This window comes from Gopherus evgoodei, chromosome 1, assembly GCF_007399415.2.
Source record: "Gopherus evgoodei ecotype Sinaloan lineage chromosome 1, rGopEvg1_v1.p, whole genome shotgun sequence".
NCBI lineage: Eukaryota > Metazoa > Chordata > Testudines > Testudinidae > Gopherus > Gopherus evgoodei.
In genome coordinates this window covers 352,060,081-352,074,458 of record NC_044322.1, presented here as the reverse complement: position 1 = coordinate 352,074,458, position 14,378 = coordinate 352,060,081, and the positions used below count along the sequence as shown (strand labels likewise).

Sequence of the window (14,378 nt, the reverse complement as noted above, 5' to 3'; positions counted from 1 at the left end):
TATCCTTGAAACTAGATGGGCCAACAAAGCCAAAAATGGCAAAGTTTCAGGTATCTGGGTTCCAGAATTCAGGAAAATAGGGAAATTCAGGATGAAATTAGATCGAGGATAAGAAATACTTGGCTCAAACGGAGAGAGATAAGTATGTGACAGTAAGATTAAAAGGGAAAGTCTATAAAAGAGCCGTCTGTCCAGTTTTCATGTATGGTGCTGAATGCTGGGCAACAAAAAAGAAATAGGCCTAACTGAAATTTGAATAGTTGAGATGGATGAGTGGCGTAAACAAGAAAGATTACATAAGGAAGTGTGTATGATCAAGACATGCTCAAAGTAACACTCATACATGAAAAATGAGGGAGTGGAGAGTCAGATGGATTGGCCATGTAAAGTGCAGTCCTAACAACTATGTCAGTAAGAGAATCCAGTGGATCAAGGCTGAAAGAGAAATACAGAGGGTATGTCTACACAGCACCTAGGCACCCGCAGCTGGCCGTGCCAGCCGACTTGGGCTCACAGGGCTCGGGTTGCAGGGCTGTTTCATTGCTGTGTAGACTTCTGTGTTTGGGTTAGAACCTGAGCTCTGGGACCCTCCCACCTTGCAGAGGCCTAAAGCCCAGGCTCCAGGCTGAGCCCGGAAATCTACACTGCAATAAACAGCCCCGCAGTCCAAGGCCAAATCAGCTGGCACAAGCCAGCCCAAGGTTTTTCACTGCAGTGTAGACATACCCAGAGGGACTGGCTCAAGCCATGGTGGGCTGTTATAAAGGAAGACATGTTAGTATGTGGCGTGAGAGAGGCTATAGCACTGAACAGAGCACTTCGGAAGGAAAGGACTTGTCAAATGGACCCCATTTGATGGGATTAATGCAAGGAAGAAGAAAAAGACAGACCCATCTGTCTCCCACACCTCCTGATGGACCACACAGAGGGAAAATTACTCTGACCCTAGGAGCATGTCACCTTAGCTCCCGTTGGCTGCATCACCACAGGCATGGGGAGAGGGGGGACAGAAACAGTGCGAATAAGGTTTGGAAGGGGATAAAATAAGTTACATGAGCTCTTCTGCCCCTAGGCAGAAGCTAAAACCCTCCCTCCCACATGGCACAAAAAAGGCTGCAGATACAATGTTTTGTGCTGGACAGGAACTGAAATCTATGATGCATTTGAATTTTACCAGCAGAAAACCCAGTTAAAAAGCCACACAAGTATCAGTCACAGCTCCTGCTGCAGAAAGGCATAACTCTTATTTCACATGCTGCTTGGGTTCACCATGATTGGGATGGCCAATCGCAGTACAGTAAATTGAAGAATGAGTGTGGGAGTCCCACTTCTGACCTCTTGCCTGCAGTGGGATTGACATAACTCCATAACAGTGAAAAATGCAGCTTCTACATGACAAGATAAATGTTTTTATACGACTTTTTCCAAATGAGAAGAACTAGCAGGCCCGAGGTACTACAACAAAGAAAAGCAATGACCCAAGTGGCGTTACCCCGTCAAGTTTAGCCACTCAAGCTTTTTACAGCCTTGAAATATATATTTCTCTTCTCTCTCTTATAAGCTTAGAGCTGGAGAATCTGAGCTCCTGTGAGCACCCAGAAAACCGCTCTCTCATAGACACTGCACCCAATCCCAATAGCATGTTTCGTCACTGACCTGGAGAGACCATCTTTAGGCCTGAGGAGAACATTCCATGTCTTTGCTAAGACTGCCAAAGTGTGTGCTAATCCACCTGTCCGGGCGGAGGCCTGTCTATTTGTGTAGATGGGGAGTCCACCCCATCATTTCATTTCACTGATAGTACGTCACTGAGCCTAGCTGCCTTCAGAGGTTAACCTGTTTTAAAAGCAGTAATGAAACCATCACTCCACTGACACCATCTGCCATTTTGGCCCACCCACATCATCAACACCATCCTTTGCCAAGGTACTTTTGGTTGGCTCAACCTTTCAGTACTAAAATGCCCCACAGTAACTAGCAATATTTAGTGACACTATACCAGTGGCTCCATCTGTGGGAACAGGCAACTCTGACTGACTTTGATGGAAGTTGTGGGAGCTCAGAACCTTTGAAAACCAAGTCACTTCCTTTGAGGTGTTTAAGTAAGGTCTGAGGTGCCTAATGGTACCAATCTCAAGCATGAAAGCAGTGGCCATCATTTCTACTTTATTTTGACTGGACTCCTATGTCCCCTCGCCTAATGCCCTAGCATAGGTGCTGTCTCTCTTCTCTTCTGTATCTGTTCTTTTTTCTTCTTGTTTTCCTTTACCCTATTTTCTCTCTCTCCCTCTCTCTCTCTCTCTCTCCCCCTCTCCTTTTGCTTTTGCTTTTTTCCTTGCTTCCTGCCCCTGGGAAAGCTCCCCTTCCCATTCTCATACACTCATAGACTTTAAGGCCAGAAGGGACCATCATGATCATCTAGTCTGACCTCCTACACATTGCGGGCCACAGAACCTCATCCACCCACTCCTGTAATAGACTTCTGCCTGAGTTACTGAAGTCCTCAAATGATGGTTTAAAAACTTAAGTCCCTAAAAGACTAAATGCTGTTCAGGATGGAAGATTGAAGAGGCTGCAGTGGTGATCGTGTTATCAAGCCATTGATGCTTTCATGGCAAAACTGAGTGTTGCAGGAGCAGCAGATTTCTGGGCTATAAGGCTGTAGTCTTTTGCCCTGTACAGTTGTGCTCTGAATTAAGAGCCACCACAGGAACAGTAAAAGAAAGTGGTGGGGCTTTCAAGAAACCAATCACAGCTTTACTCTCTACCGAACATAGGCAGGGTGTAGATAGAGTTGCCAATTTTGAACATAAGAATGACCATACTGGGTCAGACCAAAGGTCCATCTGGCCCAGCATCCCATCTTCCGACAGTGTCCAATGCCAGTCTCCCACTGTAGTATACTGATGTTAATGGTAGGCGGATCATGTCCATAATTTCAACTGAGTGTTGCTCGAGTGAAATTCCCAGGTGTAATAATGTCGAGTTAAACACTGAAAAGCTGCAATGCAGGGATGCAAAGACAAAGCCACTGCATTGTGCAAATGAATGGGATGTTAGTTTGTTCAGGAAATTTGGAGCTCTGCAGTAAGGACAGTCTGAAGTTTGTTTCTATGTGTTGTAACGGTACACAAAGTCGCCCCTGTGTAGGGTGACCAGATAGCAAGTGTGAACAATCAGGACAGGGTCAAGGTTAATAGGTGCCTATATAAGACAAAAACCCTGAATTTTGGGACTGTCCCTATAAAATCGAGACATCTGGTCATCCTACTTCTGTAGAATAACAAAATACAATATTTGTAATTAACTAGCTATTTTACAGAGCAGATTTGTGTACCAGTACAACACTGAGATATTACTGTCACAGGTCAGGGTATCTGCACCTGTGTTCCATGCTCCACCAAGGACATGGAATCTAAGATCCCAGGTCCCCAGCCACACCTCTCTTGCTTAGAGACCTGCATCTCTCTCTCTCTCCTGACCAGGGTTTTTTCCAGGCTGCACACTTCTCTGCCTAGACTGTGGCATTCCCAGCCAAGCCAGACTGCTTAACTAGCCCAGCATCTGTGCTTTGCTTTCTCGCTGAAGTCTGTGAACGGTGTGATTGCTAGCAGCTTTCAGTTACCACATAGCCCTTTCCGAGCAAGTAAATTTATTCTTAAATTAAAACATTACAGAGAAAAACATATAAAAAACCAATAGAAGTTCCTGTATGCCTGCTAAAAGCTGACCAGAGGGCACCTGTCAGTCTTATGGTGCCTCAGTAGGCCAAAGCCCTTCCAATCCTTCCCAGGAAGGAGGCTTTGCTTGGACAGAAGAGCCTGTCCATTTTCTGAATCACAAAGCAGGCCCTGAGTCAGTTTAAACTCAGGCTGTTTATCCAAAAGTCCTTTCTCTGTCTGTTGGTGTCTGGAGAATCCAGTTTGTTTGAACCAGTATAAGCGAGCCTCTCCAGGTGGTGGCACCTTTCTTGAAGAGTTACAAACTGAGGGAGATTGCCTCATCACCCTTACTGTTCCTAGTTCTTGGAGGAGCTGTGGTCACCCGCCCCCGTGGAGTGACATACAGTCCCTGGCCCACAATGATACCCACACTTAATACAGTAAAATCTCCCAGAGATTTTGCAGGAAATTTCCATATCTGTCACAATTACCATCCCTATTTACAGATAGAGAAACTGAGGCAACATAGGGGTTTAATTACTCAAGACCAAATAGCAAATCAGTCTGGAGACTCTGACATTAACGCCTGTGCTTTAACCACTAGACATCACTTCCTCCCCAGACCATTCTTCCTCCCCTGTTATCCCTTCTATTATAGCTTTCACAGTAAACTAATCACCCTAATATGAGGGCAGTTCTTGGGGTAGGAAAGATTTCCCTCCCTCCCCCCCAATTGGTCTCATAAGCCTGTGTGCTTGTACTGGCTGGTTCTCTCAGTGACACAATAGATTTTTAGCATATTGGGCTTAGCAGCTTTTGGGCTGCCATGATGGGTTGAATTTTAAATCTATTGTGGCAAAGCTCTGACCTCATCCCCATGGGTCCCACACTTCTAGGCGGTATATGCTAGCCTCAGTGGCTCACTGCAACCCTCCACATAGTCCTTCTCTCTCTAGGGCCAGGGTTACAGTCTACTGAGCACTTTTCATCATAAGCCAGCAAGGAGGTTGGTGAGAGAACTCCCACAGTCTCTGTTGTCCCTAGGGGCTTGTTTCAGAACAGTTTAGCCTCCTGTCCTGACAGGGGCCTGACTTCCCCTCCTAGGAGGTGTTCCTGTAGTGGTGGATTGGGGGAAACCCAGGCCCACCCTCTACTCCGGGTTCCGACTCAGCGACCCTAATGGTAGCAGCTGTTGGCAACCAACTGTTCACTGCCAGAGTTGCTACATTTCCCTGGGCCTTTTGCCCACAGCTCTCCTGCTTCTCCTTTCTTCACCCTTAGCAATGACTTGAGGGTGTCTTCATTGACCAGCCCTTCAGCCACGCTTCCTCTCCTCTGGCACCCCAGCTCTCCTCTGCCTGACTGGAGTGAGTCCTTTTATAATATCAGAGGGGCCTTAAAGTCAGACAGTCACATTAGCTTTATGGCCTCACCTGAGTCTTTGCAGGTTAATTGGAGTCAGGAGTTCTCATTAGCCTGGAGCAGCCCCTGCTCTGGTCAGTCAGTGGCCAGCATATCTGCCTTCTGCTACTCTGCTGTACGCAACTGGCCTGGGTCTATCACACTATGTATAAAATAACTTTTAGAGGAAAATAGTTACCAAGCTCAAGTTTGCTTTCTCTTATTCTAGTTTCACACTGGATCAGCTCTACTGTATATAGTGGAGTTAATCTGGAATAAGAAAGATCAGAATAAAGGTTCAAGAGACAAACTTCTCTCTCCCACCCTCTCGCTTGGTTGTATGCACTGAAATTCTGTGAGAAACTACTGCAAAACACTTCTGCTTCTCCAAATAAAACAGAGCTCTTACTGTCCCCCAAAATTCTTCAAAGGGTTTTGTTTATGACAATCTCCTCACACGCTGTACTTCAGAAGTCTGGCTCTGACAAAGGATTTAATTCGCATGCTTGGAAAATCACAGCCCAAATTCTGCACCACTGTAAATCCTGAGCTGCTCCACTGATTTCAGTGGAGTCACTTAGGGTTTACACTGGAGTACAGAGCGCAGAATCTGGGCTTTTGTCTGCAAGATTATTTAAATGCCCCAGGATTTTGGCTAAGGATAAAGCTCCTTTTATAATTTGGAACCAGATGTTGACAGCAGCAATTCAGATATATTCATTTATTAATTCCTGGCTAGATAAGTATAATTCCACCCCAGACAGTCTTGAAAAGTTTCATAAAAACTAGTCTCAGCTACTTAAATTTTAATTTGAAATGACATTACATATATCTGGCCCCAATCCTACTATGACTGTAGTCAGTAACAGAACGCTCGCTGATGGTTCAATATAAAGTGCTCCAATTCCTTCCTTTATTACATTTATTCTTTATTGGACTTCTGATCAGTTAGAAAGGACAAAGAATGGCAAGAAGGAGGAGAGCAAAAAGAAACACACAGTATTTTTGGATGTATATGTTCCCATTCTGTGCATGAACACAAACCAGAATAAAGATTGCAGTATTGTCAACCCTAAGCATTCAAAATATCTCAAACCACGTATCAAAAAACATTAACTTTACTAAAAACATGGGATTTTGAAAAAATAATAAATGTGGGTGTTTTACTTTGCCTTCTGGTCTCTGAACCTTTTGGGTACTCTTGGGTCAAGTTTTCAAGCTTTTCTCCCTAATCAGGAGAGCTAGAAGCTTCCCCCCACATCCTTCTTCTAATGAGAGCTGAGACTCTCACATATTCACCTGGCTCCAGGAGCTGAGGTTTTAAGAAAAACAACAAATACACCTCTACCCCGATATAACGCGGGTTCGCATACAACACGGTAAAGCTCTGATACGCTGCTCTGAGCAGCATGTTAAGGGTGCCGGGCCGGGGCCAAGGAATTGGATAAGGGGCCGAGGGTCTCAGGGCGGTCAGGGGCTCCCCCACCAGGGTCTAGGAGGGGGAGCTGTGGGAGGGCAATTTTGGGGGACCCACAGTCCCAGAGTGGCCTGGGGGATTAGTGGGGGGCCGGGAGCAGCCCACTCTGCTTCCCTTGCTGCAGCCCCAGCCATGTTGCTTGGGAGAGAGGGCTTGGGGGAAGGGATCCCCCCTCACTCACTGGCAGTGGCGGAAGTGGAGAAGCCTGGCCCCAGCCCGCTCCACTCTGCCAGCTCCCAGCCGTGGTGCTCTGCTTCCTGCCACAGGTGAGTGTGGGACCTTTCCCCAACCCCCACCCCCAGCAACACAGCTGGGGCTGGGGCAAGGAAAGCAGAGCAGGCTGGGGCCGCATCCCTCCACTTCCTGCCGCCGGTGGGTGCAGAGAGCGTCCTTTTCCCAACCTCCCAGCACGCACTGGTGGCAGGAAGCAGAGCAGCCTGGCCCCAGCCCGCTCTACTCTGCCAGCTCCCAGCTGTGGTGCTCCGCTTCCTGCCACAGGTGAGTATGGGGGGGCGTTCTTTCCCCAACCTCCCCACACTCACTGGTGGCGGGAAGCAAAAGGTCGCGGCTGGGAGGTGGCGGAATGGAGTGGGCTGGAGCCACATTGCTCTGCTTCACGCCATGGGGTTGTAGATAGGGGTTGGAGCAGTCAGGGGACAGGGAGCAGGGGGGTTGGGTAGGGGGTTGGGTCCTGGGGGTGATTAGGGACAGGGGTCTCTGGAAGGGGCAGTCAAAGGGAACAAGGGACAGGGAGGGCCAAAGCAAGTTCGATATAACACGGTCTAACCTATAACGCGGTGAGATTTTTTGTCTCCCAAGGATCGTGTTATATTGGAGTAGAGGTGCAGTGTGAGCCCCATTTTAAACTCATAGTTGGCAACAGTGAGCTATCCAAGAACCAGAAAATGAATTGACTAGAAACAAATGAAAGTGACCAGACTATTTTGACTGACCAAAACTGATAAGATACACCAAAAGTGTAAAGAAATAGTGTATGGACATGGCTATACAGGACTGGTCTCTGACATAGATTGTACCCCCGCCATGTTTTTGAAATGTTCCCTTTACAACCCATCCGGCAGACCATCCTACAGCTGGTTTTCACTTTGTTTTTTAAAAGCATTTTATGTACCATCAATGGCCATCCTTCTCTGAAAATTGCAAGTAGCTTGTGCAGAAAAAGGTAAGGTCTTTCAAAAAAAGTCACTGTGCGTTAGGAAGGCAAGAGAAGGTATTTCCCCTAGGAATAGCTCATACAGGTTAAAGGGAGAACAAAGATTTTGCTGAGTTCCTGATTTTGCTCATTTCCAGTCTGAACCCTATATGGCTGCAAAGCCTTAGAAGACATGTGGAAAAAGTGAGGGTCCAGTCCTGCTCACCAAACACATGGAAGCAGTCCCCTTGACTACAGTGGGAATGCACATCTGAGAGGACTAAAGAGGATTTGGCCCCATCATTCCTATTAGACATCCTTCTGCAAAAACTGGGCCATGTAGGTCAATACAACAGAAGGGCCCATTCCTGTGATGTGTGAGCACCTAATGAGAAATTTATGGCAGTTGAGGGAGATCAGCACCTTGCAGGGCTAAATCCAGAATTAGTAGCACCTTTTTAGCAAGTTGCAGAGAATCCAAGTGGGTAGTATTAGTCAGTTTCCATTGCAAAGAGCATTTGTGTGGGCAGGCTATGTGAAGATTTCTCCACACGTCTAATCGGTACTAGAAAGCTTAGCAGTAATAGAATGAAATTCAATTTTTAGGCTTTGCAAATAATAATGACAACAACCCTAAATAAATGTGTTTCCTCTTAATTGCAATCACAACAAAATCCCAGTTTTTATTCCTCCCTCCTGGCTTGTTGTTCCATCCGGTCATTCAGAGTTTAACACGATGGCTGTCACAAGCCTGTAAGCTACTTTCTACCTCCCCTTCCACCCAGCATCCCATCTTGAAACACTCAGCCATCTGGTACTGTATATTCATGTGCTTGGATCCATTTGTCCAGGCTTTCTGTCCCAATGCCGGGTGCATGCATCCCTGCTTCTTGCCTCATCTTTGTTCTCTTTGAGAGCAAAGTAGTTATGCAAGAAGAGTCTGTGTCCTTTCCTCTCTCTTCCTCTATGAATTCAATAGGAAAAAAGGAAGGTGCTCTCAGGGATTCTAGAAATAAAAATAATGTTCCCTGTACAGCGTGACAGGGCATTTTATACTCCCAGGTAGCCTTGACAGATCCATCATAAAGCACTTGGTTATAAAAGCCTTAGGCCTCTGTAAGTGAACTCACGTTTCACTACTACATTTATGCTGTTCCGAAAAGTCTAGTTGCTGGGAGTAACAAAGAGTAAAAAGGTAATGAGCCTCTTTGGAGAGGTTTTAGGCACTTACTGGAAGAGCTGGCAGCAAAGGCTTTTAACACTACGACATCTTTTTCTATAGATCAGGCTGGTTATAATTCTATATTATAGTCAACATTCAGATGCAATTTATATTGCTGCTGAGGCAGGAGGTGCAAGCCAAGAGAACCTGAATTTCTTCAGCAATGAAATACCAATAAAAGATCTACATGTTCTTACATAAGGGAAAGCCCAGTAGAAGCTGGTGATCAAACGTCTTTCCCAACCTGCTCCACAAACAAACTCCATCTGCTGCACACTGTCAAACTCACAACTCTGACTGAGTCACCAAAGCGAGAAGCGTCAGGGCTTTGAGCACAACCATCTTAACTCTTTCCAGCTAGGCAAACACCAGCTAACAGGATAGCTTCCACAAATCGAATGGGGCATCTAGGAGTAGAGCGACGGGAGGCTCTCGTTCAAGCAAGATTCTATTGGCCCTAGTTGGGGGGTGGGGGGGTGACATTGCCCACCATGTTCACACCTGCACCAGATGTATCTGACAAAAGAGTCTGCTTAAGCAGGCAGCTCCTCTTATCAGCATCACAAGTTCGGTACCCATGGAGCTTATCTTTGTGGACTTTCTGTCATTAGAGCCTGACCACCTGGGTATTGCAAATACCTTAATGGTCATTGACCATTTTACTCATTATGCCCAGGCTTATCCCACCAAAGACCAAAAAGTTTCCACGGTTGCTAAGATCCTGTGGGAAAAGTTCTTCATTCACTATGGGTTGCCCACGAGACTACACTCAGACCAGGGATGGGAATTTGAAAGTCAGTTAATAAAAGAACGTTGCAAGATCATGGGGACCAAAAAAAAAAAAAAAAAAATCACCACACATCACCCATTATCATCCACAAGGGGATCCACTGCCAGAAAAATTCAACCACACGCTACTCAACATGCTGGGAACCTTGGAGTCTCAGCAAAAGACATACTGGAGCCAGTATGTGGAACATTTGGTACACGCCTATAACTGCACTCAACATGATGTAACTGGGTACAAACCATACATGCTAATGTTTGGTCAAGAAGCCTGCTTGCCGATTGATCTCTGTTTCGGAGTGTCTTCAGATGGGGCACTCCTGGAAATGTATTTGGGGTATGTGACTAGCCTAAGAGATCAACTGAAGGAGGCACATCGGATAGTGACACACGCATCTGGTCACCAGAATCAAAAGAATAAAGTCGATATGATTGGCGAGTGAGGCAATGGGCGCTTCAGATTGGTTATCGAGTTTTGGCCCGAAATCTTTGATTACAGGCAAAAAACACAAAATTGCAGATTGCTGGGACTCACACCCATACATTATAAAGGAAAAACTGGGGGAATCTATGAGTATATCACATACATCCAGCAGGCAGTCACGACCCCACCAAAACTCTCCACTGGAATCATCTGTTACATGTGGGACAAGTATTGTTTCCCCTGAAGATGTTTCCAGAGATGCTGAGCCCCCCAACCACACAGGTCCCAGTGCTGGAGATATACCCAGTCTCTGCGAATGCCCAGCTCCTCAGAGAGTGAGGATGAAGTGGGGTTTGGCAAACATCCTGTTTGAGAGGCCCTGACCACAATGGATCCTCTTGTCGTTGCGCAGACAGATGGTTAAAGAGAAGAACCCACAATGGGCAGTGATTTCCCTACACCCCCCCCCCGAATTTCCCCAACACCCCACTCCAGTTTTGTGAGCTAGTTACATACTAATTTACTGACTGTTTGGAAATCTGAATTTAAACTGAAACATTAATGCACACTTTAAAAGCTTATACAGTGTATGATAAAATACGCGTATCTGAAAAAGTATAATAGATTTGAAATGTATGAACATAGACTAGCTTCCTTGCTTCCTTATACAGCTGTTTTTTATGATGTCAGTGCATTCATTTCGGTGATGTTGGCCAACCTAATAATTTCAAATGATGATTTGTAAGCAAAGTCTAAATGAGCTCTCCCTGACAGCTAGTGATGAGCTGGGACTGTGGGGAAAGGCTTCAGGGCCAGATTATATTTACATTCACACCTAATCTACCTAGGTATCCAGCGAACAGATCTGTGTTGTCCAAGTGATAGATTTTGGCTGGGGTTGGGTTACAAACCACTTGAATGTGGGGGGAATAGGGGATGAAATATTGTTCTTATTGTATGAGTAAAGGGCAGTAGAACTACACTTAGCCTGTGATGATTTGAAGGCATCGAAAGAGAGGGTGGGGATCTGTCCCTCTCCACTGTTTAAAGATAGAGCTGATTAGGCTTCATAGAGAGTCTTTTGTTTTGTTAAGTGACCACTGCAGCTGAAATCACTGACAATCAGGTCTAAGTGCTTAGTCCTGTTGTGGGGACAGTGTTGCTGTGGGTAGAGTGTTTTTGTGTAAGAGTCAGCCCAGACTGCAGTAACAGCGAGGTTCCCACACTGAGAGTTCAGCTGAAATCACAGAGCTGGTGGAACCTCAAGAGACCAACACGCAGAGGTCACAGTAGCAGGTGGCAGCAGAAGGTGACTGTGCAGGGCCATTGGCAACAGAGCGGTGGAGTGAACGGTGGCACAACGAACAGATGTGGCCAGAGCGAACAGCGAGGAGCTGGAGGAACAAGCAAGGTGCGTTCTTGTCCCCCACCTGGAAGGTGTACTCACGTGAAAGCACCTCTGAACTCTGAGTCTACTCTCCATTGACCAAGGACAACACCGGTGAGTGGGGTGCGGGGGAGGGAAAAGTTAAATAAACATTTGTTTGTTGGACTATATTTTAGTCACTTTGCTCCAGAATGCTAGATTTGTGGCTGGGAATGGAAACTTATATAAATGTTTCCTAGTAGGCCAAGATTTTTAAAATGCATTATTTGCCAAGGTTGTTATCTCACATTGTTGCTATCTTGGGAGGTCATTATATTGGGGATTTCTGTACTAAACATTTTTATTATAATTAATTTTTACATAAGAATGGTCATACTGGGTCAGACCAATGGTCCATATAGCTCAGTATCCTTTCTTCTTACAGTGGTCAATGCCAGGTGCTTCAGAGGGAATGAGCAGAACAGGTAACCATCAAGTGATCCATCCCCTGTTGCCCATTCCCAGCTTCTGGCAAACAGGCTAGGGACACTCGGAGCATGGTGTTGCATCCCTCCCCATCCTGGCTAATAGTCACAGATGGACCTTTTCTCCAGGAATTTATCTAGTTTTTATAATCCTGTTATAGTTTTGGTCTTCACAGCATCCCCTGGCAAAGAGTTCCCTGGGTTGACTTTATATTGTGTGAAGTAGTACTTTCTTTTGTTTTTTAAAAACCTGCTGCCTATTAATTTCGTTGGGTGACTGCTAGTTCTTGTGTTATATGAAGGATTCAATAAAATTCTCTTATTCACTTTCTTCACACCAGTCAAGATTTTTTAGACCTCTGTCATATCCCCATTAGTCATCTCTTTTCTAAGCTGAAAATTCCCAGTCATTTTAATCTCTCCTCCTGTTTCATACCCCTGATTATTTTAGTTGCCCATCTCTGTACTTTTTCCAATTCCAATATATATTTTTTAGGATGGGTGACCAGATCTGAACACACTATTCAAGGTGTGCACGTACCATGGATTTATATAGAGGCAATGTGATATTTTCTGTCTTACTATCTATCCCTTTCTTAATGATTCCCAACATTGTTTGCTTTTGTGACTGCTGCTGCACATTGAGTGGATGTTTTCAGAGAACTATCCACAGCGACTCCACGATCTCTTTCATGAGTGTTAACAACTAATTCAGATGCCATCATTTTGTATGTATAGTTGAGATTGCTTTCCAATGTGCATTACTTTGCATTTATCAACATTGAATTTCATTTGCCATTTTGTTGCCCAGTCACCCAGTTTTGTGAGATCCCTTTGTAGCTCTTTGCAGTCTGCCTGGGACTTAACTATCTTGAATAGTTCTGTATCATCTGCAAATTTTGTCACCTCACTGTTTACCCATTTTTCCAGGTGAATATGTTGAACAGTATTAGTCCCAGTACTGACCCCTCAAGGATACCACTATTTATTGCTCTCCATTCTGAAAACTGATAATTTATTCCTAACCTTCGTTTCCTATCTTTTAACCAGTTACTGATCCATGAGAGGACTGCCCTCTTATCCCATGATGGCTTACTTTTCAAAAGTCAATTTAAATTAAAAACAACATTTGTTTAATTTTTTTTTTAGCAATCTAGATCTGTTATGTGTTTGCATCTCTTATGTTAAATTTGCATAATTCTAACAAAACATTTACTTTATTCATATCTCTTATTTATCTCATTGGTCCTGACATCCCCCCCCCCCCGTAAATTCAAACCCCCCCCCCAATTTCAATTTCTGGGGAAACCACTGCACAATGGGCACTCCCGAAGCCCCATTGTCGAAAGCTGTGGTGACCACCACCCCCCCAAGAGCCTGATGAGGAAGGTACAGTGCAGGCAGAGAACCCTGTACTGCAAATAGCCACTTTAAACCCAGACACCCTCAATTTTGTGCCTGAAGGATCCATCATCTTGCCTTCATGTTCAGTGGTGTCACCCCAGCCGATGCCAGCCAGCCAAGATGTCCTCCAGGGAAGGGAAGACCAGGTGTATGCTCACATATGATTGTTTGGGGGAACCCAGTGACCTACAGATCTCTGGGGTGCCACGGAGGCAAATTGTCTCATGGGAAACCTGTTCCCCCAATGGAGTCCTGTGGATTGGATGATGGGGACGCTCTTGACCAATGGAGGCCCTGGGTCTCTTGCTGGGGTCTATGGCAGAGTTGCCAACCTGCTGGGGACATCAAGGATTATTTCTTTTTTTGGGAGGGAGAGTGTAACTCCCTTGGGGTTCGGAGAGCATGGCCCCTTTAAATATTTTTCGTGTAGGGCTAAGTGCTGATTGTTCAGGGCAGAAGTGCTATTGGTGGGAGGGGGAAAGAGAGAAGGGAGAGAGCAACAGGGTGTGTGTGTCTCGAGCTCCAGACAGTAGGATCTGCACAGAGAGAAGCAGCCAAGAGCCTGCCTGAAACCTGGGAGGGACAGAGCAGCTGATCGGGGACACCCCAGGACAGGAGCCAGGAGGAGCCCTGTTTCAGGGAGGAATTGCCCAAAAAGGACAGACCGGAGCTGGACCCAGTATCACTGCTGTCCAGAGCTGCATGGGGCTGTGAGTACTGGGGCTTGTGACTTTGCATTGGGAACAAGAAGGGAGGCTGTAGCTAGTTAAGTGAGGAGGTGGTCTCTCTGTGTGGCTTTGCAGAGAGTGGCAGAAGAGGGCACCAGAGGGGTTTGTTGAAGGAAGTTTATTGGTGCCGAAGACTATCAGGAGCATCCAAAATTCACTTTGCCCAGGACTTCAGATCTCTGTGTGCAGACACATTGCTCAGCGTCTACCCTTTCAAACTGTGGTACCACTGGGCCTTGAGCTAAATGCAACCCTGGTGTACTGCTTCCC

General features: G+C 45.8%; 1 protein-coding gene and 1 long non-coding RNA gene across 2 annotated transcripts in view; one reads left to right on the top strand and one right to left on the bottom strand.

Annotated features, from left to right (window-relative positions):
* FRMD4A (FERM domain containing 4A) overlaps nt 1-14,378 on the bottom strand; it is a 410,751-nt gene that overhangs the window by 340,525 nt on the left and 55,848 nt on the right. The window lies entirely within an intron of this gene.
* LOC115653156 overlaps nt 13,884-14,378 on the top strand; it is a 56,744-nt gene continuing 56,249 nt past the window's right edge. Inside the window, exon 1 of the long non-coding RNA XR_004000870.1 lies at nt 13,884-14,090. This is a non-coding gene — a long non-coding RNA (uncharacterized LOC115653156). The remainder of the gene's footprint in view (nt 14,091-14,378) is intronic.